Source organism: Lepisosteus oculatus, unplaced genomic scaffold (genome assembly GCF_040954835.1).
Source record: "Lepisosteus oculatus isolate fLepOcu1 unplaced genomic scaffold, fLepOcu1.hap2 HAP2_SCAFFOLD_78, whole genome shotgun sequence".
Taxonomy (NCBI): Eukaryota; Metazoa; Chordata; class Actinopteri; order Semionotiformes; family Lepisosteidae; genus Lepisosteus; species Lepisosteus oculatus.
Window position 1 is genome coordinate 48,742 of NW_027168341.1, and position 12,463 is coordinate 61,204.

Below are 12,463 nucleotides of genomic sequence, written 5' to 3' on the forward strand. Positions count from 1 at the left end.
GTGATGTTGTCAGAATTCAAGGACATTATCACACACAGAAATTGGTTCAGTTAAATCTAAAAAACACAGCTAAACATGGGTTTAAATGTAACAGAAGTCTTACCTCTTGTCAAAAGATTTAATTCAAGAAGCGATGTAATAAATGATTGCTTATGCTTTATAAAGAAATCTAATTAAAATAAAAGCTTAAGTTTTGTATTTTCTACCATAGAACATGATTTTCTTTGTATTTGAAGCCCACAAAGTGTCCAAATGACGCACTACATGATATAAGGAAGATTATCACATGCATATCGGTATTATCTTTCTTATGAAAATGCATTCCTTTCATTACCTTTTACTTTTTAAAATGAACTCAAATTGTGTATAATGTAATAATTTAAGTAGAATAGATTCAGGTAGGAAATATAGAGTCATGATGTTTATGGCTGACATCATTTCACATGGGTGAATTTTAAGCTAAGAAATAAAAACATTTACAATGAAGATACCATTGCTTAATTTGAAATGCCTTTAAAAAATAAATACCTCCTGAGAATAATTTGCCACTCCCAGATCCTTGGTAAGGTACTGTTTGAATCCAATCAGGAGAGGAGCATCCAGGGAGTGCTTTCTATAGAGTGCAGCTTGGGCCACTCTCTTCTGGCCTGCTGATACTTTTTAACTACTCAGGGCCTGTAAGGATATAAAACACCAGTTTAAACATTTTATACCTATAAGACAAATTAGAATTTTAGTAAAAAATAGATACATCTGAAAAATAAAAAGTCTTACTGCTGATAGAGTTCTTCAGAGCTCACATCTTCCCCTTCCTTATCTGCTTCTGTTTCAGTTTCTAGAGCAGCCTCTGGCATCTCTTCCTCCTGGACAGCGGCCTCTTGCTCAGGGCCGCTGGAATGCAGGTAGATTCTTTTCAACATGCTTTTACATAATATGTTGTAACAATGATTTCAAAAAGAAACTACAGAAGCCTTACAGATTAAAAATATCTCACCTTGCCAATGTGTCTTCAGGCTTCCCATGTACAAAAAGGCCCAAGGACTCTAGCAGTCTTACAACCACTATCCTGTTTGCCTCACCAGACACGATCTCTATTCTGTGGTAATCCACGATGACCCCGTTCTTCAGGTGATTCATCATGTCCTCCCTCGCCTGTTGAGAGGCCATCCTGATCTCTTCTGCCATGGCGTGCTTCATACACGCCCTCTTCAAGTGAGCAGGAAGCTGATCAAAAGTATTCAGGCAAATCTTGCACACCAGGGGAATCCTCGCGGGTTTCCTTTGAAAATAAATAATACCATCTGTGTATAGAAACAAGCTAAGACTGATTTATTAAATTATCCTTAAAATTCTCTCTCATAGTTTGAGCATAATGATTTTATTGCATTTATATAAGAATTGCTCATTGCTCCAAAATAAATAATGGTTTCATAAAAAAGTGAACACTTACTTGGTCTCAGTCACAGACTTTCCAATAGAAGCCATTGTGGAGTTCAGCAACTGCAGGTCCTAGAAGTGGGGAAGGAATTTTAAAAGAGAAATTGAATTACAATACAGAAGGAATGGCTGAGGGATCACTGAAATATATATATATACGAATTCCAAAGACTGAGTCCATATAGAAACAACTACCTTTCATTTTCAGTATAAGAAAAAAAAACATTATCTTCCAAAGCATCATAAAATTGTCCCTTCTTCCAGACTCTACTTCTCTCTTGTAGTAGTACAGCAGACCTTTCCAGGTGAGCAGGTCACAGAGTCCGAAATGAGCTTCCTCCATCAAGCAAAGTACCTGAACATGACTCTGTCTTCATAAAAGTGCCCCTGTAATAAAGAAATTAAATCCGAAATCAAGAGGGCAGTTGCCTACTGAAGTTCAAGAAGTCATCAATTTTAACCTAGCAACACATTAAAGGCTGCATCTATACAAGTACGATTCTAGAAATGCTCACCAGATTACGTTTTAAGAAGGAACTGCGCCTCAGGTTCCGCCGAGATCTTAACTCGGATGGCAGGATTCAGAGTCCGGAGTGCGGACTGATGGCGCACGGAGGGTCCACATACTGTGGATCCCTCAGTGATCTTCCGCGTGTTCAAACAGCCAGCGTGTGACTCCCCTGTCCCCGTGACCTCATTGCTCTGCTCTCGCCTCTGTGCAGCCGAGCCCGACTCATGGTAAAGTGGAAAAAAATATGCCCTCAACGTGAGATTGACTCTGGAGTGAGGATAGACGTTACCTTTTTATCGTTGAACAGGATGTATGTGATGTGGCGACTAGGTTCAATTTTGTATCCTCTTTAAAAGATTAAGGACTGGGGTGAGCGTGATTTACCACCCTTTCAGCTAAGAACCCGACGTGCGCACCGTTTAAGCTGCATAGACTCGGTCGTTTAACTCTTCTCCATTAGAAGGGTTAAGGTTAAAGAAAAAAACATTGCTGACTTCTTTTTTTTTTTGCCAGCCACGAGTGCTGATTAGCAAGGTTTGTATTTCATGTTTTGCAAGTTGCATCCATTATAAGAAAAACAAGTTGTTCAAGAAAGGAAATGAATGCTTGCATTTAATTAAGTCTAGCCGTAGGCGGTTGTCCATAATGACCAGTTCTGTTCGAGAAGACAGAACAAAAACGGCACCGCTGGGATTCGGAGCCAGGGTCTCCTGTTTACTAGACAGGCACCTTAAGCAACTAAGCCACGGCGCCCCAGGAGAGCTGTCCTTTGACAGCCACTTGGACACACCACTCAGACACATCTGCATTCGGTGTGTGCTCCGCCTGCTCGCTGAGCAAGTTGCCACCTTTACATATAATAGCAACATCAACACCAAGAGAAAGGGTGACAAATGGCTTTTATCTGGAACTTTTCATGTCCAAGGAGCTCAATGTGCTTTCTGTGTACAACAGGGCCACTGAACTCCACACTGGCCACTGAACCACAGCAGTGGCTTGCTGGCTTGACATCTCCCAAGGAAAATGTTGAAATCGCATGTGGAACAGGAAAATGACCCTCGAGTACGGGGGAAATAAAAGAAAAAGATCATCTGGAGCGCGCCAACCCATGTCCGGACAGCGCAGATCCCTCGACGAGGTGGCCGAGTGGTTAAGGCGATGGACTGCTAATCCATTGTGCTCTGCACGCATGGGTTCGAATCCCATTCTCGTCGCGCTCCATGTCTGACACGTGTGCCCGTTCGGCGTTGGCCCTCCTGTCGTTTGCTCCGGTTCTAGAGCCGTGCATTTTCTAGCGGTGGCTGAACATGGTATAGTAGGCTAACGTCGGTATCGAGCAGTAACAGTAACGGTATTTACGTGTCGCTGCTGCCAAGTGGCTCTGGGTTGAGACCGCGTTTTCACTTACTTGCAACGCAAACGGAGAAAGCGATTTTTGACAGTCTCTCGAGAGACCGCGCTAGGTGTTTAGGGATAGACTTTGTCAGTTCCCCCTGGGATGGTGGCCTCTCAAATAGTTTGTGATTCCTTATACAGTAGAAGCCTGCTTCGTGGCTTAAATCCAAGCTAAGGAAACGAGTTAGAGGTCTGATGCAGAACTGCGAATTCAATGAAGGGGAACACTACAGTACATTGCACTGTATGTGTGAGGAAAGCTGCCCCCTTCAGTCCCTTGTCAACCGAACAGAGGACTGTAAAGGATACCGCCAAGAAACTTAAGGATGCTGGTTGGAATCCAGCTCCAAAGAAGCCCCTTTGGGTGTTATGTCATCAAAAAGTAAGAACAGCGAATCTCCCTTTGATCAAAAGCGCAACAGAGCTGTTTTCCGTGGAGCAGGTTTCAGAGCCGTAGACCTGTTTTATTTGTAGGGCAGGGCGCATTCCCAAACGCGAATCTCCTGTTTTAGAAATGCTTTGGGCGGCGTGAAGTGAAAATAAGAAGTGGGCTCCAGATGCACATGGAAGCAATCAAGTGTTTCATCCGAGCTGTTTCAAAGACTGCCCAAGAGCTTTCCTTTCACAGAGGCGCAACGATTAATGATGGGGGTGCACCCTTCAATGCGCCTTACGACTCTAGGGAGTGATTGAGACGATTCGTAGCGTGTGCTCATTTCTCTCTATTCCCCGTGTTGCAGTGGTAGGATGACGTAAATTCCTGCTTCGACACGTAACGGCATTATAATCACGTGCAGGAGCTGAGGGCTTTAGTTTTGTTTCGTTTTCCATGGCGTTCGTAAGCGCGCAAATCAAAGGCAAGTCCTGCGTCTAACACGAACGTAAATGCTTTTGAAAGTGCAGTGTGGTGCAGCTTGTAAAATCCTTGTCCACATTTGTGGTTTGTTGATGTTTGTTCTGTCTGCCAAAGTTGCATTTTGACATCCGGACGGGGGGACTTTATCATTTGAACGTGAAGCCAGCCTTAAACCCTCTGAGGCGTGTCTGTCTGCCGGCACGTATCTTGTGAAAGGTATTTTTTTTTTAACGGAGAGCAACTTTAAAAAGGTATCCGCAGCCACCTCGCAGTCCGTGTTTGATTATAGGAGGAATGCGGCGGCGGCGGGCTCGCTTTTGTCGTGGTCGAGTGGTTAAGGCGATGGGCTCGAAATGCGTTGGGGCTTCCCCGCGCAGGTTCGAAACCTGCCGACTCCGGCGTCTGCCACACGTCGCCTTGTGCCTGCGCGGCAGAGGCGAAGTGCCGCTTCTCCTTTCCTGGTACTATAACAACGCTAAATCGCTTGGCCCCGCTGCCATGGACATCAATTCTTCAGATAACCACACACTTTGCCTTCGCACCTCTGGTGCTCTGCTTATGCCTTTGAAAACCTAATGAATAAAGCTGAAAGAACCGACACGATATGTAGGTGCTCCTAAAGCACGCAGTAAAGAACTGTTAACAGCAAGGGTTTCAGTGGGTTAACTGAGGAGAAGGCGTGATCGCTAATTGTTGACTTTTTATTTGGTGTTAGAAACACTCTTACTGTGCATGACGTGCAACAAATGTAGCCACAGAAATTGCATCACGCTTTCATGTATGCTATTGCAGACACCAACGTTGCCTAGATAGAAAACCGAAATAGCCGTGGGTTTGCTTGCTGGTCTGAAGGATCTCTCTTCGAATCTCTGTCATTTGTCAATGGAAGTAAAAGGCGCTGCAATCTCATACGTTCAGAATCAAACCCGCAGCTGTTGTTCGACTTTATTTCTTGAGTAATTACAACTGAGTGTCGCATGAGCAGTTACATAAACTTGTCTGGTATATTTGAACACAAGTGCCGTTCTTCAATTAAAACTAACAGTACATTGTCAGGGACATTCAGTTCTATACAAACAAGAGACAGACAAGAGAATATTTCTACCGTTCATGTGGACTACGAGTTGACTTACTGATCGGAATAATTGAAAAGTTCGGGCTCATAGCCGATGCAGTGCGTGCTAATTAGAACAGCAACGCTGAGCTCTCAGCACCGTACTGAGCCCAGGTGTTTTTCTAAAGCTGTCAGGTGCAGTTCATTTACATGAAGGAAATCTCTTACTGGGTACGATTACAATGCAGTAAGTAGCACAGACTACTTAGGGAGTAGCCCGATGCGTTTAAAAACGACCCGAGCCAGGCAGGAGTCGAACCTGCAATCTCCTGATCCGTAGTCAGACGCGTTATCCATTGCGCCACTGGCCCCGGTGTGACACTGCAGGACTGTAACCCAGTGAGATCAGCACTGCAACTAGTAAACTATTACCCCCGGTCCATTCTTTACCAAAAGTGAGAAACACCTGTTTTCTACATTTTGTCTGTTTTAAAACCATATCTTCTGTCTTTTGCACTGATATTCTGATTCATTTCGATTTCAAAGAAAAAAAAAACATTATCTTCCAAAGCATCATAAAATTGTCCCTTCTTCCAGACTCTACTTCTCTCTTGTAGTAGTACAGCAGACCTTTCCAGGTGAGCAGGTCACAGAGTCCGAAATGAGCTTCCTCCATCAAGCAAAGTACCTGAACATGACTCTGTCTTCATAAAAGTGCCCCTGTAATAAAGAAATTAAATCCGAAATCAAGAGGGCAGTTGCCTACTGAAGTTCAAGAAGTCATCAATTTTAACCTAGCAACACATTAAAGGCTGCATCTATACAAGTACGATTCTAGAAATGCTCACCAGATTACGTTTTAAGAAGGAACTGCGCCTCAGGTTCCGCCGAGATCTTAACTCGGATGGCAGGATTCAGAGTCCGGAGTGCGGACTGATGGCGCACGGAGGGTCCACATACTGTGGATCCCTCAGTGATCTTCCGCGTGTTCAAACAGCCAGCGTGTGACTCCCCTGTCCCCGTGACCTCATTGCTCTGCTCTCGCCTCTGTGCAGCCGAGCCCGACTCATGGTAAAGTGGAAAAAAATATGCCCTCAACGTGAGATTGACTCTGGAGTGAGGATAGACGTTACCTTTTTATCGTTGAACAGGATGTATGTGATGTGGCGACTAGGTTCAATTTTGTATCCTCTTTAAAAGATTAAGGACTGGGGTGAGCGTGATTTACCACCCTTTCAGCTAAGAACCCGACGTGCGCACCGTTTAAGCTGCATAGACTCGGTCGTTTAACTCTTCTCCATTAGAAGGGTTAAGGTTAAAGAAAAAAACATTGCTGACTTCTTTTTTTTTTTGCCAGCCACGAGTGCTGATTAGCAAGGTTTGTATTTCATGTTTTGCAAGTTGCATCCATTATAAGAAAAACAAGTTGTTCAAGAAAGGAAATGAATGCTTGCATTTAATTAAGTCTAGCCGTAGGCGGTTGTCCATAATGACCAGTTCTGTTCGAGAAGACAGAACAAAAACGGCACCGCTGGGATTCGGAGCCAGGGTCTCCTGTTTACTAGACAGGCACCTTAAGCAACTAAGCCACGGCGCCCCAGGAGAGCTGTCCTTTGACAGCCACTTGGACACACCACTCAGACACATCTGCATTCGGTGTGTGCTCCGCCTGCTCGCTGAGCAAGTTGCCACCTTTACATATAATAGCAACATCAACACCAAGAGAAAGGGTGACAAATGGCTTTTATCTGGAACTTTTCATGTCCAAGGAGCTCAATGTGCTTTCTGTGTACAACAGGGCCACTGAACTCCACACTGGCCACTGAACCACAGCAGTGGCTTGCTGGCTTGACATCTCCCAAGGAAAATGTTGAAATCGCATGTGGAACAGGAAAATGACCCTCGAGTACGGGGGAAATAAAAGAAAAAGATCATCTGGAGCGCGCCAACCCATGTCCGGACAGCGCAGATCCCTCGACGAGGTGGCCGAGTGGTTAAGGCGATGGACTGCTAATCCATTGTGCTCTGCACGCATGGGTTCGAATCCCATTCTCGTCGCGCTCCATGTCTGACACGTGTGCCCGTTCGGCGTTGGCCCTCCTGTCGTTTGCTCCGGTTCTAGAGCCGTGCATTTTCTAGCGGTGGCTGAACATGGTATAGTAGGCTAACGTCGGTATCGAGCAGTAACAGTAACGGTATTTACGTGTCGCTGCTGCCAAGTGGCTCTGGGTTGAGACCGCGTTTTCACTTACTTGCAACGCAAACGGAGAAAGCGATTTTTGACAGTCTCTCGAGAGACCGCGCTAGGTGTTTAGGGATAGACTTTGTCAGTTCCCCCTGGGATGGTGGCCTCTCAAATAGTTTGTGATTCCTTATACAGTAGAAGCCTGCTTCGTGGCTTAAATCCAAGCTAAGGAAACGAGTTAGAGGTCTGATGCAGAACTGCGAATTCAATGAAGGGGAACACTACAGTACATTGCACTGTATGTGTGAGGAAAGCTGCCCCCTTCAGTCCCTTGTCGACCGAACAGAGGACTGTAAAGGATACCGCCAAGAAACTTAAGGATGCTGGTTGGAATCCAGCTCCAAAGAAGCCCCTTTGGGTGTTATGTCATCAAAAAGTAAGAACAGCGAATCTCCCTTTGATCAAAAGCGCAACAGAGCTGTTTTCCGTGGAGCAGGTTTCAGAGCCGTAGACCTGTTTTATTTGTAGGGCAGGGCGCATTCCCAAACGCGAATCTCCTGTTTTAGAAATGCTTTGGGCGGCGTGAAGTGAAAATAAGAAGTGGGCTCCAGATGCACATGGAAGCAATCAAGTGTTTCATCCGAGCTGTTTCAAAGACTGCCCAAGAGCTTTCCTTTCACAGAGGCGCAACGATTAATGATGGGGGTGCACCCTTCAATGCGCCTTACGACTCTAGGGAGTGATTGAGACGATTCGTAGCGTGTGCTCATTTCTCTCTATTCCCCGTGTTGCAGTGGTAGGATGACGTAAATTCCTGCTTCGACACGTAACGGCATTATAATCACGTGCAGGAGCTGAGGGCTTTAGTTTTGTTTTGTTTTCCATGGCGTTCGTAAGCGCGCAAATCAAAGGCAAGTCCTGCGTCTAACACGAACGTAAATGCTTTTGAAAGTGCAGTGTGGTGCAGCTTGTAAAATCCTTGTCCACATTTGTGGTTTGTTGATGTTTGTTCTGTCTGCCAAAGTTGCATTTTGACATCCGGACGGGGGGACTTTATCATTTGAACGTGAAGCCAGCCTTAAACCCTCTGAGGCGTGTCTGTCTGCCGGCACGTATCTTGTGAAAGGTATTTTTTTTTTAACGGAGAGCAACTTTAAAAAGGTATCCGCAGCCACCTCGCAGTCCGTGTTTGATTATAGGAGGAATGCGGCGGCGGCGGGCTCGCTTTTGTCGTGGTCGAGTGGTTAAGGCGATGGGCTCGAAATGCGTTGGGGCTTCCCCGCGCAGGTTCAAAACCTGCCGACTCCGGCGTCTGCCGCATGTCGCCTTGTGCCTGCGCGGCAGAGGCGAAGTGCCGCTTCTCCTTTCCTGGTACTATAACAACGCTAAATCGCTTGGCCCCGCTGCCATGGACATCAATTCTTCAGATAACCACACACTTTGCCTTCGCACCTCTGGTGCTCTGCTTATGCCTTTGAAAACCTAATGAATAAAGCTGAAAGAACCGACACAATATGTAGGTGCTCGTAAAGCACGCAGTAAAGAACTGTTAACAGCAAGGGTTTCAGTGGGTTAACTGAGGAGAAGGCGTGATCGCTAATTGTTGACTTTGTATTTGGTGTTAGAAACACTCTTACTGCGCATGACGTGCAACAAATGTAGCCACAGAAATTGCATCACGCTTTCATGTATGCTATTGCAGACACCAACGTTGCCTAGATAGAAAACCGAAATAGCCGTGGGTTTGCTTGCTGGTCTGAAGGATCTCTCTTCGAATCTCTGTCATTTGTCAATGGAAGTAAAAGGCGCTGCAATCTCATACGTTCAGAATCAAACTCGCAGCTGTTGTTCGACTTTATTTCTTGACTAATTACAACTGAGTGTTGCATGAGCAGTTACGTAAACTTGTCTGGTATATTTGAACACAGATGCCGTTCTTCAATTAAAACTAACAGTACATTGTCAGGGACATTCAGTTCTATAAAAACAACCCAGTGGGCATTGATTCATCGAATATACGTATATTTACGGCGAAATTACGTCTATACGTATATATACGTCGCCTAGACGTATAATCAACGTCGAATTGCAACCGTAAAATCGACGACATGAATAAACGCATATATAACGTCGAAAACACATCTAACACAGTGCCTGAGGCTTTTTATTGTAAATTACGAAGTAAATTATTTTGGCAGTAATTAATTTACACGTGTATAATACATATAGTAAATATAATAAATTAATTACTGCCAAAATAATTTACTTTGTGCACCGTGCAGAGTGCCGTATACTCCTAGTTGTGGCACACACGATACATACAGTAAAAAGCCTCAGGCACTGTGTTAGATGTGGTTTCGACGTTATATAATAATAATAATAATAAACTTTATTTTATATAGCGCCTTTAAAGGTGGCTTCTCAAAGCGCTTTACAGGATGACAATAACAATAAATAAAAAGACTACAACAATAAATAAGAAAATTTCACAAGACAGGACACAATTATAATTACAACAATACAACAATAACAATAGAGGAGACCGTGGAAGATGGTATTAAGAAGAGCAGAGGGGTGAAGAATGGAACCAGTTAAGTAAAGGCTTTTCTGAAAAGGAGGGTTTTGAGTCTGGATTTGAAGGAGTTTAGAGAAGGTGACTCTCTAATATCCTTGGGCAAGGAGTTCCAGAGCTTGGGGGCATAGCAGGAGAAGGCCCTGTCGCCCATACAATGTAGACGGGCTTGGGGGACAGTAAGGAGGGCAGAATTTGAAGAGCGGAGGTTGCGAGGTGGGGAGTAGGGCGATAAAAGTTCAGACAGGTATTGAGGTGCCAAGCCATGTAAAGCCTTGTAGGTGAGCATGAGGATTTTAAAGTCTACGCGGAATTTGATCGGAAGCCAGTGCAAGGACTCCAGGATAGGAGTAATGTGAACACTTGCACTAGATCTGGTCAGGATTCTGGCTGCTGAATTTTGGACATACTGCAGCTTGTTCAGAGTAGATTTAGATACCCCAGGGAGCAGAGCATTGCAGTAGTCAATTCGAGAGAATACAAATATGTTGATCAGCTTTTCAGCCACAGTTAATGATAGCATAGGGCGTAGTCTTGCAATATTTCTAAGGTGAAAAAAAGATGTTTTGACAGTATGCTGTACATGTGGGTCGAATGTTAAGCCAGAATCGAATATAACCCCAAGGTTTTTCAATTTTGATTGGAGCTCAAGTACAGAGCCATCTACAGACAGGGTTACAGGACTGGCTTTACGAAGTTGATGGGGGGTACCAATGAGCATGACTTCAGTCTTGTCACAGTTAAGATGAAGGAAGTTTTGAGTCATCCAAATTTTTATGTCAGAGATGCAATTAGATAGAATAGAGACAGCCACATCAGTGTCGGGTTTGGTATGGATGTATATTTGAGTATCGTCAGCGTAAAAATGAAAGCTGAGGCCATGTGATCTTAAAAGCTGACCAAGTGGGAACATGTAAATGCTGAAGAGCAAGGGGCCCAGTATTGAGCCCTGAGGGACACCAGACTTGACAAGACCAATTTCAGACCTGTACCCATTGAGAGAGACAAAGTGACAGCGATCAGTGAGGTAAGACTTAAACCATTTGAGGGCAGTGTCAGAGACTCCAAACACAGTCTCTGAATATATGCGTTTATTCATGTCGTCGATTTTACGGTTGCAATTCGACGTTGATTATACGTCGAGGCGATGTATATATACGTATAGACGTAATTTCGCCGTAAATATACGTATATTCGACGAATCAATGCCCACAGCTTGGCATACAAGGGTTTTGCTGAGGGGGTCTTGCCACCTGCCTGAAAAAAAACAGTAAAATGTTTGAGTGCCTATAGAGTTTCTATTTTTATTTTCTTGACAAAAGTTGATACCATTTCCTGGACACCCCGTCCCCCATCAGTGCGCGGTGCCCGGGGAAAAATCTGTAGGGGGGCGTCTGAAATTCTGAGGGGGGAGTGATATTTCGGTTGAAACGGAGCTGTATGGTGCAGCTACCCAAATGAAATCTCGCAGCTATGCCATTGATTAGTGCTTCATGATAGAAGATAACGACTAGCAATCTGGTATTTGCGATGAAGTTCAGTTTCACATTTTTCGTCACTCTCACGGTTTGTATTGCCTGGAGCGAAAAGTACCATAAGTGTTCATTTTTGCAGCTACATGGACGTTCTGAATCGTTAAGAAAAAAATGTTGTAAAACCAACAGAAAGCACAGACTGCTATAACTAGTCCTAGTTATATAACGATTTTAAGTATAATGATAAACTACTGCAAGGAATCGGTCCACCTGAGCAAACAGGATCGTAATGTTGACACTCAATAATATGTGCAGTTCCTGGACGGATAGCCCTCCTGCCCATCAAACAGACTGAGTGACTGTTCGTGTCATTTAGTGTTGTCTGACCATTGACAAAGTACAACTATTTTTTTAGGGCGCAAATTAAGTTAGGTAAAACTTTTTGCCCAAAACTGAAGGGGCGACATTCCCCCCTCCCCCCGTGATGCCAGGCCTGTCCCCATCCTATTCCATAATGTCATTATATATAATACCATACAACAGTGACCGATCCTTACTAACTGCATGCGTTAAAATTGCACATCAGCTCATAGCAGGGGGCACATAGCCGCGATGTATTATCAATGTTAAATTTCAACCATAATATCGACAACATTAATAAAAGCATACGTTGAGAAAATATCGAACCCAGCATATTTTCCGGTTATATACCACAATGCATTGCTAGTATTCGTTGGTCACCATTTTGGACACGTTTTTCAAACGTAGAAGTATATCCGCAAATATCTCAGCAATCCTCTTTTGACGAGTAAGTATGAACAATAATAATACTATCTGAATACATACAGATCTTTCTTAATATTATTTTGATTAAAATAGTATGTGAATAAGCAAAAAAATGGCACATAAAATAGTGTGAATGGGGAAGATGACACAAAATCGTTTTGCCATTTCTCTTATTCTTATTCTATGTTGTAC

General features: G+C 44.0%; 3 non-coding genes across 3 annotated transcripts; 2 read left to right on the plus strand and 1 right to left on the minus strand.

The window, feature by feature from the left end:
* Nucleotides 1-3,080: 3,080 nt before the first annotated feature.
* trnas-gcu (transfer RNA serine (anticodon GCU)) lies at nt 3,081-3,162 on the plus strand. Its single transcript has one exon. It is a non-coding gene; the product is annotated as a tRNA-Ser (tRNA).
* Nucleotides 3,163-5,551: 2,389 nt separating this feature from the next.
* On the minus strand, nt 5,552-5,624 carry trnar-acg (transfer RNA arginine (anticodon ACG)). The gene has a single exon. It is a non-coding gene; the product is annotated as a tRNA-Arg (tRNA).
* A 1,605-nt stretch (nt 5,625-7,229) lies between these two features.
* On the plus strand, nt 7,230-7,311 carry trnas-gcu (transfer RNA serine (anticodon GCU)). Its single transcript has one exon. It is a non-coding gene; the product is annotated as a tRNA-Ser (tRNA).
* Nucleotides 7,312-12,463: the final 5,152 nt, after the last annotated feature.